The sequence below is a fragment of the Dicentrarchus labrax genome, unplaced genomic scaffold, assembly GCF_905237075.1.
Source record: "Dicentrarchus labrax unplaced genomic scaffold, dlabrax2021, whole genome shotgun sequence".
NCBI classification, from domain to species: domain Eukaryota; kingdom Metazoa; phylum Chordata; class Actinopteri; family Moronidae; genus Dicentrarchus; species Dicentrarchus labrax.
The window spans coordinates 8,666,143-8,689,954 of NW_026136711.1; the positions used below are offsets into that span (position 1 = coordinate 8,666,143).

The following is a 23,812-nucleotide window of genomic DNA, read 5'->3' on the forward strand; positions in this document are numbered from 1 at the left end:
TAGCTGAGCATTAGCTGAGTTTGTGGATGATCAAATCTGTGTTTAGTCCATAATACACAGAGCTTTGTGTAGCCTGTTCAGATCTCCATAAGATTATATTCTTATGAACTCAAACAGAGACTCTCCTCTCAACACTCTGATTGTTGCCTTAAACAACACTGTCGAACTAAATAGGAAGTTGGGAGTGACCAGAGGCAGGTTAGAGCTGCTCTCCTTCACCTCCTACAGGCTGCAGCGAACACCAGTTTCACCCTGAACACTATTCTTAAAAGGGCATGTTACAGAGACTTGGCTTAAGCCCTGTCTGCAACAAGTGTGATTGGTTTAAGAGATAGAAGAGTTTTCTCCCCCTTGTCCCACAGCGATGATCAATTCTGCCAGACATCTCTCTGTGCAGTGTTATGGAGAAAAACCTAGACAGACAGTAACCAACCAAAGCTTGTGTCCCTCTAAACAAATATTTTTAAAAAATACAGCACACTTTTGCTTGACATCTTTATGACACATTACACACAGCATGTAGTCAGAAAACACGTGATGTCACATTCTCTTTGTTTCCTGGCTAAAGCCGTAATAAAGATGACCTTTTGTTTCCTCCCATCTCGTCTTTTCTTGGATCCGAGCCTCACGAGACAACAATCACTGCCTTATTTGCTCAGTTATATGGTGATCCATCACACTCAGTATTCCTCTGCCTGACATTGCCATATTTTTCTTCACTTGTTTATCTCATTGTGTCCAGCTCAAGTCATCCAACTCACTTCTCCTCAGATCATTTCAAATAATAGCTTAAGATAAGTGCTAATAATGAAGCTATCACTCGCAACAAAATTGACAACAGTGTTGACAGCAACAATAAATCCCGCTGTCTTTTTTTCTCTCGATCTACATGTCACCCCCTGTCGCCATGTAAACAGTGGGCCTACTGTGTCCAGTGGCTGTGAGGGAATAACAACAGTGCTGGGGGGTCAACATCAGACTGGCCTATTGTATCAAAGGCCACTATGGTTTGTGCAACAAGCCACACGTGTCATGGTGGTTGTTTTGTTCGAGGATTCACATGTATATACCGTAATTCCCGGACTATTGCGCGCACCTGAATATAAGCCGCACCAACTAAATTTAAAAAGAAAAGAAAAATTGTACATAGATAGGCCGCAGGTGTCCACATTGTAACATGAGATATTTACACAGAAAGATGGTACACAGAAAGATTTTTTACATTTTTAATTAAATAAATGCTGCTGTCTCCAACGTCTCACTATCGATTCATTAATGCCAAGCTTACGTGCAGCAGCTCTTCTTCAACAGCCAGATCGATTGCCTTTAACTTAAAAGCTGCATCGTGTGCATTTCTTCTTGTGTTTTCCATGATGAGGGTGTGTGCATGATGCGCAAAATGACTGAATGAATTGAATGAATTCAAACTGAATGAATTCAAAACACAATGAAACTAGCATCTTCCTCGGTGCATGATCTCTTCCACCTGTCTATCTCGCTCTTGCGTTTCCTGCTAGAGCGCCCCCTGGAGGACGTTTGCCCGTAAAAATCTATAGATTAGCCGCATCATTGTGTAAGCCGCAGGGTTGAAAGCGTGTGGAAAAAGTAGCGGTTTATAGTCCGGAAATTACGGTACATATATTTTGCAAGAACTCATGTACTTGATGCATAAGAATGTATTCTAATGATTCTCCCATGCATATATTTCCTGGTGCTTATCTAGTGTGGATGGTGGCAGCAGAATAAGTGGTAATAATTTAGACCTAAAACAGCTCTGCATTAAAACATGCAAGGGACTGTGTTGGTGTATGTGTTGCTTCAGATATCGGTGAGATAATGGAAGCCAGTTTGAGTTCGAGGCTTTTAGGACATGTTATCTTTTCTCAAAATGATCTTGAGATAAACTCTAGAAATATGCCTTACCAGGAATCTATGTTAGGTATGTGATTGGCCAATGCAGTATGATGCTGGATGATGTCTCACTGCATTCCAGCAAAGGTTGAGACAGTTTCAACTTTTTTGCCAGACCCCACTGGATTAGCACCCCACTGTGTCAAAGCAGTAGCCTCAAATGAAGGATGGGGCTGCATTTTTTCACATAGTGCTGTTGCCTGTCTACACAGGACCTCACGTCCTCCAGCTCCTCCTGTGTAATCCTTAAAGCATAGTCTGGGTCTGATTTGGGGTTGTCTCCTAGTTGGATGTGCCTGGAATACTTTGGCAGGGACAAAGGAGTCATCCTAATCAGAGGCCCACAGAATCTGAACAGGTTTGAGCGCACACTATTCTTAAGTGTGAGCCCAGCCAGCAAAGAAAACTAACTGCTGACACACAACAGTCTGCCTGTTGACCTCACACTCCACCTTGCCCTCAATCGTGAACGAATCCCAACACAAAGACAGCTGCTGCTTCACACTTGGCTAAAGAACTAATGCCATGCAAGTCACAGCCTGATACTTGGTGGTTTAAAGGCAATGTCTATATCTAAAATCTTAACACTGAGAAATGCATAGAAATTATACAAAAAAACCCTGCTTCTTATAACGTCACCTCATAATCATCATGACTTTTCCCTCAGCACAAAACACTTGTGATGGGGTGGTGGGGACTCCCACTTGATCCCTCACAAGATATCCTCTGGACATGGTCATAAACCTGCATGGGCTCAACACAATTTTAATATACAGCGTTACAAGGGCAAACTCCAAAAGGTAGAGGTGGGTACAACAGAAGTGTTAGCATGAATAACAACAGTCATCATAGCAGAACAAACCTGAGAACAAATCTGAAAGATTGACATCTATGCTATGTGCGGTGAAAAGAAAAAAGAATAACACCCATAAGAATTTAGGCAAGATTATATTTACTTCATCTTATAGGTCCTATGGCTAATAGGTCACTGTGGATTAATACTTGGCACACATGTATCTATATCGTACATATATCCCAACTCATCAAATACTGCTCTTCAAAATAATGTTTATTTAATTTGAATTTAAAGGTTAAATGTGCTCATGGGGGTTAAAGAAAAAAAAAAAGAAAAAAAAAATAAAAAAGAGGGGGGGGGGGAGGGGGGGGAAAAAAAACCCCCCCCCCCCTTAAATAAAATAAAAAAAAAAAATAATATTATAAAAATAAATATGTAACACATATTTTCTAAACAACCAATTCTCATGGCAAAGGTAACCAGTGTTTTTGCCTAACCCTAACCAAGGTGAGACCACTTCACAATGTTAATCACACAAGTTTTATTTTGAAAGTGTAACCAAAAATAACATTTTTTTTTTTTAAAATTAAAAAAAAAAATTTTTTTTTATTTTTTAAAGTTAAACAACGGCCCCCCCGGGGCCGATCCTGGTAAAATACCTCCAGCTTTATTTTCTTAAGTGTAGGGGCACAGATAGGCACACACACTCTTGTAAGTATTTCCATACAGTAGTTTCAAAACGGCTGAACAGATTTAAGTGAGCCTTCATGTTGTGTTGGCCTTAGCCTCCGGTTTTCTGGTGACATTTGAAGCAGTCTTAAAGACAGGAGAGCACCTGCATAAATTACAGCTCCAGGGTGAAGCTTTAATCTGGGCTGACAATTACATTTTCAGGCAGTCAGAGCCTATATTAAGAGGATAGGTGGTCTAATCCATTTTTCAAATAAGGAAAATGCAGTGTGTTTGACTGCTTGATGAGGTTTTAGTTTACTCATTCCAACAGTCTCTCCTCTCGATAAGCTTTCAACTCGTGAAACCAACCTACCAAAGCTGAAATTTAAAATGTCTCTGCTGATGATTTAGCCATGCCCCCCCCCCCCAAAAAAAACAGCAAATTGTGCTCAAGGGTATGAGGAAATAGAAAGAGAAGAGAAGGTTCAGTGGTAAAGGAAAACAGAATAAAAGGATTGAGAGAGAGGAAGAGTCAGGAGATAAAAGCAAAAAAAGCGGGAGAGAGTTTTTTTTTCAGAGGAGATAGCAGCAACACAGACGGTTATCATCCTCAGACAGACTCAGTCTAATGGACGTCTGTTTGTTGTGACTGAAAGCATGAAATTACTTGAGTGAGGCTAAAAGGGCACACCGTAAAAATTTGATTGGGTAACTTTCTGCTGGCAGGAATAAATATTAAGTTCAACCAGAGCTGTCTGAACTGCAACTTACAAAACACTTCAACTGTCAATACTTTATCGAAGCTTTGCTTTCATTTTCCCTCTCGTAAACACTCAATGCTTTAAGCGTCTATGTTTGTGGACTCAAGCTAGGGCTTAGCAGTCAAACCATATGTGTCCAACTCTTGATGCTGCTCTCCTAGTATGTAGTCCTATTGCTGCAGCCGCTTAAGCGTTTTAGTGGGAAATGTAGGTGCATATAAATGTAGTATTTTCAACAACGCTAGTCACATTGTAAATAAAACAGCTTGTTTCAGTTTCAGTTATTGCCTTAGACCGGTTGGAGTTTGGTCTTTGGAGGTAGTGTTTAGCATTATTGCTGTGAATTGATTGTGTTTTTGTTTGTGTGTTCCTGCCGGTAGCTTTAGCACCTTGGCCTAAGCAAGGTTTGTAGTTATTTTACTGGCTGTAAATGCAGTGTTGCCATGGAATTTGATTAGGATCTGTTGTTGTTTATTGAGACATATTGGTTAGTCTTTACACTTAATCTGTTGCAAACACATACAGTACACCTAGTAGGTACATGAAGCTATGTCTCTGGCTGCTGACACATTAAAAGGTCATTAGGTCTTTTTTACATGGCTATTTACTTAAAAAAAAATAAATGTTTAGAATGACTTATTAATTATTTGACTAAGCAGACAAAACAAACTATTACCATTAAATTAGTTACACACTTAATAGTGCAGATAGAAATGGCTTTCAGTTTAATGTTTAACGTGCATGGGTGCTTTAGACCTTTACATCTGTAGGATTCCTTTATGTCACATTATGTGTGTGTGATTATTCTGATGGTTGTTAGGACTTTTCCCTCGGGTTCTGGCTTATGGTCCTGCTTTTGACAGGAGCAGCTCTGTGACTCACAGCTTACCTCACACCACTCTCACACAACACATTATACATTTCCCAAGGTGGCTCCTGCTTGTGTCACTGCATATGCGAGCCAACCTCTAATAAGCCATCACAGCTGCAGCACTAGACTAGCAACTTGGGAAAAAGAGGCCTGCAATTATGTAAAGCGCCTAAACACACCGCTGAGCACAACAGTTAGAAGTGAACACACTGGCCGCGCTCCTGCCCAGAGAAGAAGCACATCCTGGACTTGCCTGGACCAACCAATCATCAAACAGCTTCTCACTGCCCAGTGCCTGTCACAACATTTGTGTTTGTCCAGTGTTCGTTGAAACGAACATTATTCTATATAAAGCACTGGCAGCCTCACATAGGGTGGATAATTTTAAATGAGCTGGATAGCTCGGCTGTGAATACATCGCCCGCCCACCTGTGAGGAGCTTTTGAAGCGTACTAGGCGTGAGCGAGGAAAGCATGCCCAGCAACACTTTAGGTCCTTTAGGTCTTTTTTTAGTAATTTAATGCGACCCTGGCAGCAGCAGTGGTGCTGGATGGAGCATGTGGCTGCTGCTGATACACTCAAGAACAGTATCTGACCATGTTCTTTATGATATTCTGAAAACTGTGTAAGATAACCGTGAGCTAAGATGAATTTGTTACACTAGCAGGCAAAGCAGTATACCAACATACCAACAAATGCAGTGAAGAAGCAAGCTAGTAAGATAAGATCTCATAAGATAACACTTTATTGTCCATTCACATGTAAATTTGTCTTGCATCGCATGCTCCAACAATCCGTCATCAGTAAATATGCATGTTAACAATGCACCAATAAGGATCGGCTTTGCAAATGTTGAAATGCATTCACACATTAAGGTTTGGTGAATAACGCTGAATGTAACCTTAAGAAACCTCTGCAGGGCATCCTGTAAGACTGAGGAGTGTGCCAGAGTGTTGTTTTGGGCAAATTGTGTGCATGTTCACTGGCAGCTGCTCGTGTTACTGTGGGTTTATTCCACTTTATTCAACTGTTCACTGACCTATTGAGAAGTACTCTCCAGTGGACAGTAAAATAGAGCATTAATGTGATGATATAGTTAGTTTTCATCTTTTGTAGTTAAAAAGTAGAAAGTGATGAAACACACTGGGAACACAATGTTCCTTGGTACAAATTTTTTTTTTGTATTTTGGCAACAATAAGAGGAAAAGTGCTTTGCATAGAAATTCTGTAATATTAGTAACTTGCAAATAGCACACTCATGTTTGCTCACACAGCCAGTGTTCACACAGAAAACACTACAACAGTGACTGAGCCACCATATCTTATGTCGGTGATCTTTGTGTTGTTTGGGAAACAGGCTCTATCCCTAGAAAACAGCCATCGTAGCATAACATAGATGTGCAGTAAAGACCCATGGCGTCTCAGGTTATGGAGATGATGTATTTATGATCACAAAAGACGCTTGCTTGCTGAAGCATTGAACCTTTCATCACAGTAGCCAGTGGTCTTGGTGCTGTGTGAAATGCAAACTGTCTTCCATTTGGTCTGTTTGACCCAATGTTTGCATGGGTTTGTTCATCTGTGAGTGGTGGTTAGTGCTGGTGCCAAGGCTATTGTCGAATATGGAAGGGTCTATCTTCACATTATCAAGGCTGAATGGGCCCGGGGGCTGTGTGATGAATCAGGGACTCAATAATAAACTGCTTATGTAAACATTACTATTGTGCCTCAGCTGCAGCGTGCTGAGGCAAACCATTGCTACGATTGGCTGAAAATTACAGTAACAACCATTGTCAGTGTCTCAACAGTTCAAAAAACTGTACTGTTATCATGGGTAGGTATGGGCTCTGCTTGTGTCTAGTATGACCAAATTCGAAAACCAAAATTAAGACATAAAGCTGGCAAAGACTGATAATGTTGAATACTGAAAAGGACAGCAAGAATGAAATGTTTAGATAGATGATGTTTTGATGTTTAGCATATTACAGTAGCCCAAATTCTGTTCTGTATTTAAACATTCTACAAGGAGCTTTTAACTGCTTATGAAACCAAGTCTCAATTTAATACTCATGCCTCTATATGGCCTACATAAACAAACAAAACCATCAGTAAAAGGACAGGCTATTTCTATATAGTTACTCTTAATGCCTGCCACCAGTCGGTCGAATTCCCCTTGAAATCAATGAACTGAGGTGATAGAAATACTACTGTTTTTTTCACAAGGGCTGCCAGAATTAACACAAAATTAAAGTTTCTTGCAGGGGCTTTAACTTGAAATACTATTGAAGTAAAAGCCTACAACATTTGAAATAAAACACTGCTGCCAGTCACAGTCACATCTTTGTTTTTAAAACTACCAAATCCTATCCTATCTATCCTATTTTATTTGATTTACTTCCAAATACTGCTTAAACACATCTTTGTCCCTCACTGTCACTACAACTGTCAAGCTATGCATTTTAGCGTTGCATGTATGCAAGTTACCACTTTATTATTTTTGAGGGAGTAACGTTAAAGGACCAGTGTGTAGTATTCAGTAACATCTAGCGGTGAAATTGCAAATTACAACCATTTGAATACAGCTCAGCCTTTCAAAAGTCTAAGAGTGACTTCCAAAAAATGTGAAAGGCCCTCTCCAGAGCCAGTGTTTGATTTGTCCATTCTGGGCTTCTGTAGAAACATGGTAGTTCAACATGGTGGACTCCATGGAAGAGGACCTGCTCCCTCCGTAGATACAAAAGACTCATTCTCATGTAAGAAAAACACAACGATTGTTATTTTCAGGTGATTATACACTAATGAAAGGATACAATAAGCAATATTATATTCCATTTCTGCCAATAGATCTGCATAAATGCTCACAATACAAACTGCGTGGAGTGCCACTCGACGGTGTAAAAAAACAGGTGTTAATATCTCATTGCTGTTTACTCAGAGAAACAGATAAACTACATGCCTACACATTTCAGCCATGCAAGTCTTCATTGTTTCATATGTTTTTAACTGTTACTGTGAGTAAATAGTAGAGGTGAGCATTGTTCCCTTCTAAGACGATCTGATATGTAGATACATGAGCTATGATATGATTCAGGAACGATGCATTTTAATATGGAACAGTTTGGTGTGATTTGATGCAATACAATGGAATCTAATTCAGTTCTTAACATTTGTTTAACTTCGACATCTATTTTCCATTCTAAATTAAAATAAGCTAATTCTATAAAAAGGGACATTGCTGATAAATACATGGATTTTAAATAATACCAGGGAATTGGAGGTACATTTAGATCAATCCAGGGGTCTGTGTACTGATGTAGTTGCATCTGTAACGTTCAAACCAAATTCCGTATTGGTAAATCTTTACAATCATAGTAAATAGCCATGCTTTTTAAATCCCTATCCTCTTGAGTGCCTCAGATTTGTTCAACAGATCCTCCCTTGTTCTTGTATTCTGAATTACCTATTTCTATAGTTCTGTAAGATCAGACAGAGGTTTTTTTTCCTTTAGTTTTTTGTTTTAACCCTGTTTTTAAGTTTACTGTTGAAAATACTTGAACAAGCAAAACAGGCATTCCATGTATGGTTTTTTGTTCATTTTCAAACAATGTTTCACTTTTATAAAAGCAAAAAATTAAGTATGAGGACAAGTAACAAGTTTGGCTGAGGTTGATGTCAGAGCAAAACTTTTCCAAATCTAATAAAGAGCAGGACAGAGCTGCTACATTAGCCTAGACAGGACTGCCTCCCACACGGTAAGTGTTGCTATTGAGAATTTCTGACGTAACCTGTAGTCACACAAAATAATAGTTAGCTAATTGTATTCTACTCCTTGTACAACGGCCTTGAACATAACACTAGGTTACAACTGTAGGCAGTGAGCCAGTAAGCAAGGCATGCTAACATTAACTGCTTACACCAGAGCAGATAAAACACAGTGTTTAATCCAGTCTTTATACCTTTGCCCATGTGTTTTGATTATGGAAAAGTGAGAAAAGAATTTGCACAAACCCATGTACACTGCTTCAATCATGACGTCTGATTACAGTTGCAATGCCATGATTGGGGTCAGTAAGAATCTGCCCATGTAATTCTCAAATTGCAGCTGCATCAAAATGATACTTAATTATTAAAAACACTGCATGCTGTAACATGAAAAAGAAAAGTAACACCTCTAACAATGCATTTTGATGCCTGTGAAGACCATAAAACATAATATGATCATGACTTAACACATTGTTTCAGACTTCTTGTTGAGTTCAACATGCAACACTTTCAACAGAAGTGCAACTTCTCACTGACTGTTTGACTTAGTTATTTTTGTAATGGAACTACAGCAGTCTAAACTCTGTATGACTCAACAAAGCATGACAAAGATATGGAAAAGGGAACCTTTGCATGTACACTGCACACACACACACACACACACACACACACACACACACACAAAAACACCAGACACCCAATTACACTCGCAGGCCCTTATATTGTAGGTAAACAGTGCTGTGTATACAATGGTTATGGATAGACTTCAGTATATCTGAGTGGCCCCTCCTACGTTACTACTGTTCCCGTGTCAGTTTACATGTGAGTACTAATGCATGAGGCTCGTCAGAAAAGAGAGAGGTGGATGAGTGAGTGAGTGAGAGGGTCGGTGGGTGGTTGAAGGAGTTTCAGGTGTCCTTAGATGTTATTGCAGTGGCAAACAATACAGTTGCAATAGTTAAAGACATTTCAAACTTTTTAAATTCAGACAATAAAGAGGCTCATCTATCCTCAGGCTGTACTTGCTGTACATTATAATGTTATTATAAATAAAAAAGTGTTAACTACACCATGACCTCATAGTTTGGATTCCCATTAGGCAAAGAACTATCGCTATAGCCAATAGCTGTGTATCGAACAATATGTGCTTTCTCCTGTTAAAAGACAATAGTGTTATACAATCTACATCAGTTTGTACTGCAGTGTAACCTCTGGATTTCATTACATACGAAGCACCATTAACCTCCAGATAGAACTTCAGACCAAAAAGAAAGAAAAGTACCCACTAATGTGGCCAATTAATAGACCCCACTGGAGCACCCACTGAGATATCTGGTGAGCTAATGAGGAATCCTGTTAAAAAATAATGAACAAATTTCCCCCCTCAAAGCACAAGTTTGGTCTCAAATCAGCAACATATGTACCTCTGTCTCTGCCTCCATTGACCCCTGACCCTTGCTGTGAGGTCTACACATCTTAATGAAGAATGTGAGTGGATGTGGCTGCAGCAGAGCTACTTACAGAAGAGCACAGGTCATCCACACACAGGGGGGACGGAACGGGGGGCGGGGGGTGGCGAGTGGTGGCACACTCGTGGCCTCTCCGCTCAGGTTTCCCTCGCCTTCCCAGGTGTCACTCACACAGAGATAAATCCACACGATGCAGGCAGCTCTGACACAGTGATGGACAGACGGTTTGGCAGGAAGATGGGGTAAAATGGACCAACCTGTCCACGAGTACCTCTGACAGCTCACCCTGCACCCTCCCTTCGTCTCCTCCACACAGAGCGCTGCGAGCTGGCCAGATAACAGGAAAGAATACACAGAGAGGCAGAGATACAGTGCAGACAGCTCAGGAGAGGGGAAACTGCTGCTCAGAGGGTTTTATAATCAGCCCACAGCTCCTCCCCCACCAATCTCTGACTTTGGCCCTCCCTCGTTGGTATGGCAACGGCCAATCACCACTTGGCATAGCACGAGCCTCCTCCTCTCTTTCCGTCCTCCTCCTCTTCAGCCGGCCTCTGGTGTTGACAGGATTGTCACACACCAGTGAGAGCTATGAAAGCATGTATGTATGTTTGTGTATGAAAGAATGTATTGGAAAGGGTGTTGTGTGTGTGTGTGTGTGTGTGTGTGTGTGTGTGTGTGTCTATTGCTGTGTCAGTGTTGATGTGTGCATACGTTTGTATGTATACATGTTTGAGTGCATGAATACACGTATCATTAAGCGTGGATGGATGTAGATATGTCTGTGTGCTGTGTGTATGTGTGAAAACCTGTTTGCACATGTACTGTACCAGTGTGTGTGAGTGTGTGTATGTTTGTTTCCTTTATTAGCAGTAGAACATTTCTCCATAAGCTGTATTTTTATACCTGATGTGATATGAGTGTTCCTGTTAGTCATTCCATTAGCAAGAATTAAGTGTAACAGTGTGACAGTTAAAAAACAAATGGAGCGGCTGCTGATAGCACCAAATACATATAGATAAGTTGGAGTAGCAGTGTTAGACGTCCTACTAAACAGTGTGGTGTACAAAATATCCTAGAATTCAAATGCACTTAGAGGTGCTTTATCGCATATATTTTGAGTGTAACATACTGTAACTTTTTGTGACTCACACTTCTGGTGCAGAACACCACGGAGGTCAACCTTACATCTCCCAGACCAGACACTGTGTGATCTTCACCTCTGCTGACAGCGCTGTCAGCAGCGCAGCAAGTCAAGACAATAATTTTAGCACTGTAGTGGGAAAACGATTCACACTTTTCTTTCATAGTGTGACAATGTCACCTTGCTTTGTGACCATGAGACGACAGCAAAATTTGAGTGCCGTGGCCAAAAGTTATTTTTTTGGCCTTTTTGTTGCCTTTATTGGATAGTGACAGCTGAAGATAGACAGGAAAGGTGGGCAGAGAGAGTGGGGATGACACGCAGCAAAGGGCCGCAGGTCGGACTTGAACCCATACATGGGTCACCAGCTCTCAGCTAACGGGGCGCCCCCACACCACCTTCTAATAAAGGGTTTATAAGTTGTAACTAATGGCTACATTAGTGGTATTAAAGCTGCAGTAGGTAATTTTTATAAAAATAACATTTTGTCATATTTGCTGAAACTTTAATTATATGCTGCCAGTAGTACACTAATTTGTGAACAAATCAGTTCCTCTGGCTCCTCCTAGTGCTCCTAATGGCATTGGCAAGAATCCACCAGGCCTGAATGAAAACAACCAATCAGAGCCAAATTGAGCATAGCGTTAGTTCAGGCAGGGCACGAAGTCAGGCTTAGCTTTCAGTTACAGCTATATCATACAATCATAGCTAGTCATAAACATACATCAGCTGATTCCTCTAAGCTTCCGATTGGATCCCATACACAGTCAGCTGACAGCTCACCTGATTTCCTCAAGCATCCAATTGGCAAACATCTACGTGGCGCCTTATTTAAGCTGCTTTAGCCTGCCTGCCTATCTCTGCTGCTCCTCTACAAGCCTTTTTGCACCCACCTCCACCCCAGCTCCTCCTTTTTATGTTGTTTCTAATTAATCAATGTCATTTTCTGATTGCCATTGATGCTTGCTCTGTTCTGTACCCTGGGGGGTCTCTGCTGCCGCTCTCCTTGTCTTAAACTTGTCCATGTATGCACATGGAAGGGCAGGGAGGTGTGCTCTCCCTGCCTTAAGGTTTTCCACGTAGGCACGCGGAAGGACAAGGAGGTCCCAGAACAGAGCCATACCGCCAAATGTAAAATTCTGCTTGGAATATAAGATATTTTGACAAAAGTGGTCCTGACTGAAGTAAGATAGTTGACTGTGGAGTCTCATTCCCAGGTTATCACATACTGAGGCTGGGAGATTCAACAAGGAATTATCTTAAAGCCACCAGCTCAAAGCATCTTTCTCCACTTCTTCTGACCTTTTTGATATGAAAGTAGGAGCATTATGCTCCACTAATCTGAGGATGCATCATTTTGCGAGTTGTAAATCCAGTACAGAGCAGGCAGTCAATACAGAGTCTAATAGAGTAGTGGTTAATGTAATGTAATGTTAACGGAAATAATTCTCATAATACTCAATACTCGTTACATCGAAAAATGCCTTATTTGTCATTAAAATAATGGTTTTGGTAATGTACACAGACCCCTACAGATGATTTTACTGCTTTCATGGGAGACCCCTCAGACCCCACTGGCTCCCACTTGACTCAAACCCCGGTGATAAATATTTCCCCTAAAAATAACAGCAAATCATTTCTCCAGTACCTGTGACAGAACAGTCAAGGAAGATTTGCCTTACCAGGATTTTGTTTTTTATTGAAATATCTCAACCAAATCCATGGTCCAACAGTTGAGGATGAACTGTATCTTCTGACAATCTAGCACCATCATCAGATCAGAACTTCATACTTTGGTTTATGACCAAATACCTGCTAAACTACTATGATATTCCCAGCTGTTGTTTGTGTTTAGTGCCACTGGCAAACATCAACATACTAGCACTAGCACTGTGAACATGCTGATGTAAGCATTTAGCTCAAGTACAGCCTACAAACATAATAATAACAATAATGATGATGATGAAGATTATTTATACAGCACTTTAACAAGGTTACAAAGTGCTTAACAGAAAAAGACAAAAAAAAAACTCAGATACAGAACAGCAGCTGAAGAAGAGCCAAATAAAAACAACACAGGGATCATATTGTTCCTCGAGTCAAAGAGGTGTTTTTTCATATGTTTTGATCCAAAAGCTATTTTGTACAAAGAAGTACACAGAATTAGAGTTCATACTGCCCAGCAGTATATAGTTTTAGTGCCATTTTTTCGCTTGAATGCGGCTGCAAATCTGACACCATCAGAATGATTCATGAGGATGAATCCCCCCTCTCATACTGGGCTCAGTGGGAATCTAACCCCCAACCCTGAAATTTCTTTCTCTTTTTTTCAGATCTGTCTCTATGTCACAAAGATACACATGAAGAACATATTCAACCCAATTCCAGGTAGCAGGAAAAGTCATTCAGGCAGTAGTGAGTCAACAGTATCACAACAGACTTTTCAGATGTATTGAACTACATGAAGAGTAGCTGTAGCAGGTCACTGTGTTCTAAAGTGATGATTAATGTCAGCAGTAACATAAGAACATGACCCATTATGCAGGAACAGTGATCCAGGCCCCCTTGTGTCTAACATGAAACTATGTGAGTTTTACTTGCTGCAATTTATAAGCGTTATGAGTTGGTTCATTCATGCTTTGTGAGACCTGAGGAAACGGACAGTTCTCTGAAAAGGTTGCAATAAAAACACAATGCATTGTTAAATGTTTGTTTTACTTGGGATACTTTAAGTAAGTAAATTGTGTTGTTAGTACTTCTGTACTTTAACTTAAGTAGAGTTTGGATGCAAAGCTTTTATTTGTAATAATTGTAGTAATTAATTTAATTTAATTTGTGATTTTTATGAATGTGGAGGAAATTAAGCATCTCAGCTCATCATCTTGGTATTTTTCAAAAGAACTCCAAAGGGGGCTGCTACCATAATAGGTCAGATTCAGTCGGATTTGAATCTTTCATTAATTAAATTAGGGTCCAGCATAAACATATATTCTGTATAGTCAAACTTTCTATATTTGGACATTTTGTTGCGATCCAGAAGTAAATTTGCAATTTCTTCAAAATCCTATAAATGGATCCGTCTTTGAGCTGTAGAACGAACTGCATTGGTTTTGTGTGTTTGAAAAGAGCTATGCAGCTCATGGTGAAAGATGCCAGAGGTGAAAGGTCAAATGTGTTTTTCCTGGAATGAGAACAGGAAGGAGGAAATAAAGAAACAATGAACCCTTGAATTCTTCTGAGCAGATTAATTGGCTTGCTACAGAATTAAGAGAAATCCCTGTTGAGTTCTTTGGTCTACACTTTCACTGTTCATTCTCTCTTCTCTTCTTGCTTATGGGTGTACAGTATGTCTATTGGTGTAAATTCACATATGTACTTTACACACCTCCCTACCATTGTCACAGAAGAACAAGGAAACAAATCTGTGAAAAAGAAGAATAAAGAAAATGCTCAGATCATTTCTCATTTGTCCCATGGAAGTGAAGGGAAGAATAAAAGCTGTAAGTGCATCTGCCGGCTTAATCAGACACCAGAGGTCCATTGAGGATATAGGTACCTGTTATAGTCGAGATACAGAATTAGACGAGACTGTCTTATTCACTAATGAAGAAAACCACTGGTAAAATCCTTATACCTGTCAGTCAAAAAATATTCACAACATGCAGCCAAGTAAGTAAAAGCTTATTGATGAACCTTCATGACGTCCAGTTTTTGTCCAAGTGCCAAACCAAAGCAGAAAATATTGTCTTAGATCTGGGGTAAATTGACCGGGTTGCCATTGGCAGATTAATTTGTCAGCTGTCGTTGCGGGGCGGCCATCGCCAGGTAACATTATTTAGCATGGCTCGGTGGAATCTTAGCTTGCTTGCTAAAGTAACCACAAAATACTATGTGAATAGATACATTAGTGGAATATGTTAGTTTGCAAAATGTCTCTACCAGCTAACATGAGCCATGATACTACCTTGTGTATTATGACCAATGGTGGATTTTAACCAGCATAATAGCTTCCTACTAGCCAAGAGTAATGCAAGGCAGGGGCATCCAACTGGCTTACTGTAGTCTAAGCTCAGTCAAAGGTTAGCCGACTGGCTCTTAGTTTGGCTGTGCGGTGTCGGCTTGGCATTGGTTGCTTCGTGACATTAGCTGATGGGGTGGTTTGTAAATGGCAAGCTAGCCAGTAGCATGGATTCACGTAGTAACCCTAACCCTAACCTGTTTATGAGACACTCCATGCTAATTTGCCGATTTATTTTACTTGAACTGATTTTACTAGTTTTCCTCTAACCGTAACATGACTTTGGCCACAGCCCGTAAGTAACAGTTCAAATTAAGTAATTTAATTTACATGAAATTCATTTTCTGACCTATTAGCTGATTAAAGAAGAAGTGTTTGTTGCACGTACAGGTAACATTGTTGTGTATGTATTAACCACAACAACAAGACATTTTTTCACTGGGAATTTGTGAGAATTCTGTTTGCATCATTCTGAGGAGTAGATCTTATTGAAGGGCTTAACTACAATAAAAATATTCCAGGACAGCATAGATTATTTCCAGGATATTTGGTAATTTTAATGAATTTCCAGGTGTTTCCATGACTGGAAAACTAGGTTTTCCATGTTTCCCAGGACGCATGGGATCCCTCACTTTAATCTGATACAATACTTGTTTAAAAAAATGTAGTCAGTAACATAATCCAAGTATCACAATATTAAAGTAACTTAACTTAATTACTTTCCGTTACTTTTCAATTACCTCAACACCAAATATGCAAATAAAGATAAGAGAAAAAAAGGTCAATAAGAAGTATTGATGTTAGTGTATTCTGTTAGACAGAATAATGTAACCTCTGACAGTAGACTAGATTTTTCTGTTAATAAACCCCATTTTATTTATTGTAACTGTGACCTGATTATGTATTTTTTCTGCAACTGTAATGGGTTACTCCTCAAGCCTGAGGACTACTACAGGATAATGAGAGAACTGCAGGTTCTGAACTGACAGAAGAGATAAGGGACAAGCAGACTGGCAACAGAGCAAACAAGGTGAAAGAAAAAGTGAGATGATTGGTGGTATGGGGGGTAAACAGGGGCCCAACAAGAAATGTTTGCCCCTAGACGATCTAACAGGTTAATCAGGCCATTGTTTACACCGATTTATTTAAAAACATTTATGAGTCGTGTGACAAGAAGTGACATGGACTGACATATTTACCATTAATTAAACCGTGTTGGTGACCTGTCATCCTGCACTGATTTACACCAGGGGGCAGCAACCCAAACAAAACAGCATTTACTGGCCAAAAACATATTTGACATAATAATTTCTCACCACTGATCAAGCATACCAGTAAGCCAGGAGAGTTCATGATAAAAGGCAAATCGGTCCACACATGTAATGGCTACACATTTTTACAGTTGGATAATGTAAGAATCACAGTTATTCATTTCCATATATATTTTATTAAAGCCAGAGGGAGCCACTGGAGAGCGCCTACCTCTGCCCTACACACACCCATCTAATGACTAACTATCACTGCAATTTATTCATCTACTCTGGTGGTCATGATGATCTCATAAAACCTACAGAAACAGTTAGATAAAAGGACTAATTGAAGACTAAAATAGACTCTATCTGTCATAAATAATGACAACTCCGCTCAGTGCAGCACTGGCAAAATGCTCCAGAGTCCGCCTCAGCAGACCTTTTCAGGTGATGTTGGTAAAGCGATATCGCCACCTTATAGTTGGGAAGTTTTGCATTGGGTATGACTGTGATATCATATCACCAGAGTGAAATATCACAGAATATAGCTGCAACAAGTACTGGAAATACTGTAATGATATGCACAGGAAAATCAGAAATGACTTTTGTTTTAGCTTATCTGAACTCTGATGAGGATACTTGCATGTACAAGAACACGAGTAAGCACACACACACACACACACACACACACACACACACCACTTAATACACAACAATAAACAGGGTACAGCCAGCAGCCTGGCCTAGAACATTCTTCAGTGTGATTAGATTGCCCTTGTCGTTCAGTACAGGACAAGTCTCCCTCTCTTTCCCCTCTCTCTCTCTCTCTCTCTCTCTCGCTCTCTCTCTCTCTCTCTCTCCACACACACACACACACACACACACACACACACACACACACTGAGGGACATAGTGTACAAGCACACAGCATTACAGAAAATTAAAATCTATCCCGGGGAGCTGCTGGCACCGAGGAGGCTGTTTCATATTTGGTGAGCAAACATGGAGCTCTCTCTCTCTTTACTTCTCTAATTCCTTTTCCTTCCGTCCAACGCTGGTCAAACCTTAACAGTTGTAGGCATGGAGGCAGTAAACATCACATTATTTATGCTGTTTTATCAGACGTCTGAACAGAATCTTCAAAAAGCTTTATTGATAAAACCAACCATCAGTGTCAAATAGAAACTGAAAACACTGAATATTCTTCTGTATGCAGAAGCTGACATCATTGCACTCCGTTGAAAAATGTTGTCCTCTGCAACACATTCAATGAATGAATGTTTGTTGCAAAATAGGACATATGACCCGATACAGCCAACCTTCTGAGCCAACCTTTAGAGATGGGAAAAAATTTAACAAAATGGAATAAATGAATAATAAATGAATGAATGAATAAATGAATTCGGCAGAGAAAATGAATTATATACTTGGTAGGATGGAGAAAAGTATGATTCTGTAGACCAGGTGAACTATGAAATACAGACCAATACTGGTGCTCCAGCGCAGGAAAGTCACCACAGACTCCAGATTTAAAAACTGTGTTCTGTGAAATACAGATTTACCTGCCGGTGATAGGCTTAGCATGTGTAAACTCGTTTGGCAAGAGCTTGAAAGTAACAGATGTTTATTTACATGTAAAAGTCCTGCATTACAGCTTTAGGAGCTAGTTTATAATTTTACAGTAATGATATTTAAAAACTGTAAACTGACTGAGCCTGAGATTGAGATACCAGGATGCCCCATATTTTCATATTTTTCACAAAATTAACATTTTTATTGGCCTATATCAGTGTGAACAGACTCCTAAAAAGCTGTAAACTGAATTATATGACTGTATAGTGATGAAACACATTAAAATTTGCAAATACTGAGATAGAGTCGACTGTTTGGGGTGACGCTTTGTTACTCTATACTCTATTGACTCTATTACTTTATATAAAAAAATCAGTGTAATGCCCTCTAATCAGAGGAGGGCAGCCCACCTCCCCCAGCCTCCACTGTGGGTGTGTGGGAGTCTGTGAAACTGCTGTGCTCATTTTCAAATGTATACTGATCCAGACGCATGATTCACAGGAGTTTGTGCTAGTTTTACTCTCTACCAAGTGTGAACCTATCGTGACATCACCAATTGTTTGTTGAGTACCGTTTTAAAGCCTTGAGTTGGCGTTTTGGCCGCCAACATGACAGTAAAACAGAGGCAGCTCGAGCCAGCGTACGTGATGTACTGAGAGTAGATCTATGCTCATTGGCTGCACAGTTTTGAGGAGGAAACAATGGCGGCTCGCCTGGTAGGACACAATCTCATATGACGGCTAAACAGTTCACTAAAATATGTTTCTGAAACGATTTTAAGTGAGAAATAGGCAACGCAGTAACAGAATCTTGCTTTGTATCTGATCAGCATTGCCTAGTTTGACAGTTTGATCTGAGTTTGGTGCGCTGTGCTGGATGGACTCACTGAGAGTGACCTGTCAATCAAAAGGTAGTCCCACCCAAAAGCATATGCAACTTCATGGTCTATTTTACTCTGAATTGGACCATAATTTACTAAATGGACAACATAATGTATTGAAGAAGATGTGAAACTAGCAACTGAGACCCTAAACTCATCAGACAGCAGAACCCTTCGGGCTCTGGCCTTCTGAGGCACCTGTATCTCAGGTGTTTCAAGCCCTGGTCTGGTGTTCTCGGGTCCTGGGACCTTAGGTTGTTGTGTTTTGGTGCTCTGTGGTTGTGGTTCCCTAGGTTCAGTGGTGCTCTCTGGCACAGGTACTATGGATGCGGTAGGTCAGGCTCCTAATGTCAATGGCCCCATCATTTGTTTTCTGAAGGCCCAGTGCTGGTCCTTTCCGACACCCCTTTCCTTTTCACTGGTGAAGCTCTCCAGGGTTTAGGGAGCTCAGCCCTTTCCTTCTGCTGAATAGGTGGGAGGACAGGTTTCTTTGCAACCATTGGTACAGGATGACTTGCAGGCGCAGATGGTTTAGTGGTCACACTGAATTCTGGTCTGAAATGTCTTTAGATGTTGACATTCTACATGTCCTCATGCTTTCACCATAAAGAGGTGGCTTAATTTCTTCTCTTAAAACAAGGGAAGGCGGCGATGCCAGTTTCCCTGATTGACTAACCACACGGAGAGGTGGTATTGGTCTTGGTTGACTGGAAGATGGAAAGGGCTTATTGTCTGTTTTATCTGTTGTTCCTGCACTCTCCTTGTGACACATGTCTACATGTGTCACAAGGAGAGTGCAGGAACATGTCTTATTCCTGAGAGGAGTTACCTGTGTTAAATCACTTGGAGGCACAGGGGCTACAATTGGCTTTGGATTTGAAATTTCAGATTCAGGCATAGCAGATGTCTGTTGGGAAACTACAGGAAAACCTTTTGTGTGTGCTGTCTCGATTTTCTTCCTTTCTTCATTGCAACACCAAATCAGAATACAGTGTTTTTAAACTGTCTTGTATCTCTTCCTGAGAAGTTTTTTTTTTTTTTTGGTGTTGTAGACATCTCTGGGGTGCCCACTGGAGATTGTTGTCTTTGTAAAAGAACACTTTTAAAACCATGTGTCATACAAAAATCATATGTTATTATTAGTGGTGTCCAGATTTCCTTGCCTTTAAGTTAATGCCAAATTATAAAAGCCCCCCTCAAAAAATTATAGTACTCAAGTCTTTATTTGCCCATCATTTCTCAAATTCTTTCACTCTTGCTGACATGTGTGCGCTGTGTACAGTATAGTGCTGATGACTGTAAAATGAAATCTCTCTGTGTTGTTACTCTTGGCAGACTTGACGTCCTGATCAGTTTTTTTTTTTAATAGTTCATGAATATATAGTTTCAGTAAAATGAGAGAATAAAATCTCCCAAATAAATTAATTAAATAAGTTTTTCGCCAATAAAATACCATTTGGTCAGCCTATAGATGAATGTTCCAACATTTTCAGACAATTATGTTACATAATCAAGGCGTTCTTGTCCATGCCTATAAATATTTACTCTGGTGTCATGAGTCTAACATAACCGTAAATGTCTTTAATTCTCAGTGCAACACAAGCACAGGCATTGGTGAGCTGGTTGGTCCATCTTCTGAGTTTAATACCTGTGCAGTGATGTGAAGAACCTTATAAATGTCAATTTTAAATTATGTCCAATACAGGATCTACTTATTGCAGCGGATGTGCAATTAATCAAGGGGTTTAGTTCAGCTATTTTGGGTTAGTACTTATAGTCTAGTCATCACTTGAAACAAGGTAAGAATTGATGATTTACAGTGCCTAATCATCATACAAATGAAGTCAGTGTTTAATCTTATGTGATGACATGGGCTGTTTTAACTAAAGCCTTTACTGATGGAAGTCCTACCTCTTATAAATGGGTCAGGTTGGATGTGGAGGTCTTAAGCTGTTACACATTTGGTATGTGGGAGAGAGTAAAAATAAACTGCAGTTTATGTTCCTTCTAATTCACCTTCTATAGTGCAATGCTAACAGTGGGGGTCACTGAAACAACAAATCTGTGTCAGGGTTTGGCTGCACAGGTAATACTTAATGGAATCAGTTTGCTGGTTTTGGTCTTTTCATTTGTTTACAATATGGACTGCCTACTGCTAACAAAAACACACACACTTTAATGCATATAACAGAAAATCGCAAAGGTGATAACCAATGTCAGAGGCTCTTTCAATAATTAACAACACAGAACAGGGTATTCCCATCATCTTGCTTGTGCATATGCACAGTATGTGGCTTTTATGTACATTTTGTCTTTTGAGTACAGCATATTACACAACCGTCTCCATGAGACTACAGAGAGCACACACACAGGCAGACATGCACATGCTACCCACCATCACATGAACCTCACAGTCTGCCAGGATCACTGAGGTTGTCTCATTCAGCCAAATGAGATTTCCCCTGCAGGGAAACAGATGGGGGAGTTTCCCCTTCAGATTGAACAGCGCAGTGAGAGATGAAGCGCTGCAGAATAGTTCTGCTCTCAGCAGGAGGATAAATACACCATCTCCTGCCTCTCAACCCTGCTGAGACCTCTATTCTCTCTCAACAGCTGCACCACCTCCGATACAGACAGCAGGGATATTTTCAGTAACAGTGGCTCCTCTGCATCTACGGTATTTGCTTTGGCTTGGGATGAAATTAAAGTGGCAAAGGTGTAGGCTGCTCTTTGAACAGCTGTGTATTCGTCTTCTGTATTTGGCGGTTTGTTCCCCGGCTCCTCCTGCTGCATGTCAAAGTGTCTTTGAGCAAGATACTGATACCCAAAGTGCTCCTGATGCTGTGCACTGGTGTGTGAATGTGAATTAATGAGTTCTGTTTGTGATGGCATTTGCCATTGCTGTATGAATGTGGGTAAATGTGGCATGTAGTGTAGTGCTTTGAGTGGTCTAAAGACTAGAAAGGCACTATACAAGTACAGTCCATTTGTCATATATTTGCTACTGCCATTCAAACACCCTGTCTAACTGCCATTAGTGAGAGGTCACAATGAAATCTATGTGCGAAATGGATTTTTTAGCTCCTGTTGATGATGGTGATGATGATGATGAGAACGAAGATATTATGCATAGATCATCAGCACTGAGCATACACTATGCTGACACACTGCAGGCATTATGGCTGCACCAGTGGAGGCACCCAGCCTTGGCTGACATAAACAATGCTTCAGTTAATGTCAGAAGAAACTATTGCATTTTTATGAACCACAATATTAAGCTTCAGGGGAAATGACTGGCCCTACATTATGCAGCAGGGGTTAGGGTCACATATTTAATGTGATTATTTAATTTGTATATTTGTTTGGTGGCAGTTAATCAGAGTAGTGTTGAGAACAAACTATAGTGGAGACAAACAGCTCAATCAGTGAGGACCAGTGGGGATGTATAAAAAATTTTTTTTAAATACCCTCACCCCCCCCAGGGGAAAATATTATTAAAAAAAAAAAATTTTTTTTTTTTTTTTTTAATTTTTTTTTTTTTTTTTATTTTTTTTTTAGGAACTGAGGAAACTGGAGGACCTGGAAAAAACCCATGCAGACACAGTGCTGCAGGGAGACACTGACTTCATTTTCTTTATCTGTATTGTGAAAACATATACAAATACATGGTACTTAATCAGGAATGTTTCTGTAACTTATAAAACTAAGCTAGTGTCACTTCAAATTTCTAGTAAAAGCTGCTTAATTAAGAATTTTTTTTAACAGAAGAAAACTGAGTTGGTGTTACATAAAGGTTTTGATAAAGCTAGTTTTAAAACAACTGTAAATGAAAATAAATCACTTTAAACTTTCTCAGCTTCAACTAACTGTAAACTAGCACCAGCACAGGTAAGTATAGGGTGAGCTTAACAGAGATTGGGTATTGAAATCATATAATACTAATTCATATAAAATGTATGTAAGATTCCTCAGTTACTGCTGAGAGCACAATTTACCTATAGACACACATACAACGAGAGCGGAAACTGTAATAGAATGTCATTCACAGCAGAACTTCTTCACCAATCTCCTCCATAAACAGTGCACAGCCTCTCGCAGCTAAAGGACATAACAAAGCTGTTGTCACTATCCCTGATTGAGCAGCTTACTTACCCCTACATCTCTCTCTCTCTCTCTCTCTCTCTCTCTCCACACACACACACACACACACACACACACACACACACACACACACACACACACACACACACACAGTAGGGTGGACCCCTGCATCATAATTTTATGAAAAAACAATAAAACAAACACAAGCTTGTGTTATTCCTATAATCTGATTGATAATTTATAGGATAAACTGAAACATGAGATGACAAAAAAAACCCCACTGTTAATGTTAGGGGAAAGGGCCTATGAAGAGGGGGAAAAGCAACCTTTTCACTGGTTGTTCATTTATAGTTTGTATTTATTATTCACTGTGTGTCTTATTGTTAAAATGTCTTGTAATCAGTGACATCTTACAGTTGTGACTGTGCATGCAAACGGCTTTTTTTGGCTTTATTGCTGAAACATGTATTACCTGTAACAGAAACACATGACCTACAGTCATTGGAAAAAGAAGTGTGGGATTTGGAATGAAGAAAGACAGACTTTGAGACAGTCCACCCAGACCCATCGGTCAGACCATCCCACCTGCTGTTGCCCCAGGAGGAGAG

General features: G+C 40.0%; 1 protein-coding gene and 1 long non-coding RNA gene across 3 annotated transcripts in view; one reads left to right on the plus strand and one right to left on the minus strand.

Annotated features, from left to right (window-relative positions):
• Positions 1 to 10,634, minus strand: part of cdk18 (cyclin dependent kinase 18) — a 60,300-nt gene extending 49,666 nt beyond the window's left edge. The window contains exon 1 of one of the 2 annotated variants that reach the window (XM_051416486.1): positions 10,500 to 10,634. The gene's annotated coding sequence lies outside the window, so the exon portion shown is untranslated. Of the gene's footprint in view, positions 1 to 10,294 lie in introns of both variants that reach the window. The other variant, XM_051416484.1, reaches the window with a different exon arrangement.
• The window catches only part of LOC127372591 (uncharacterized), a 78,159-nt gene that overhangs the window by 50,605 nt on the left and 3,742 nt on the right, over positions 1 to 23,812 (plus strand). The window lies entirely within an intron of this gene.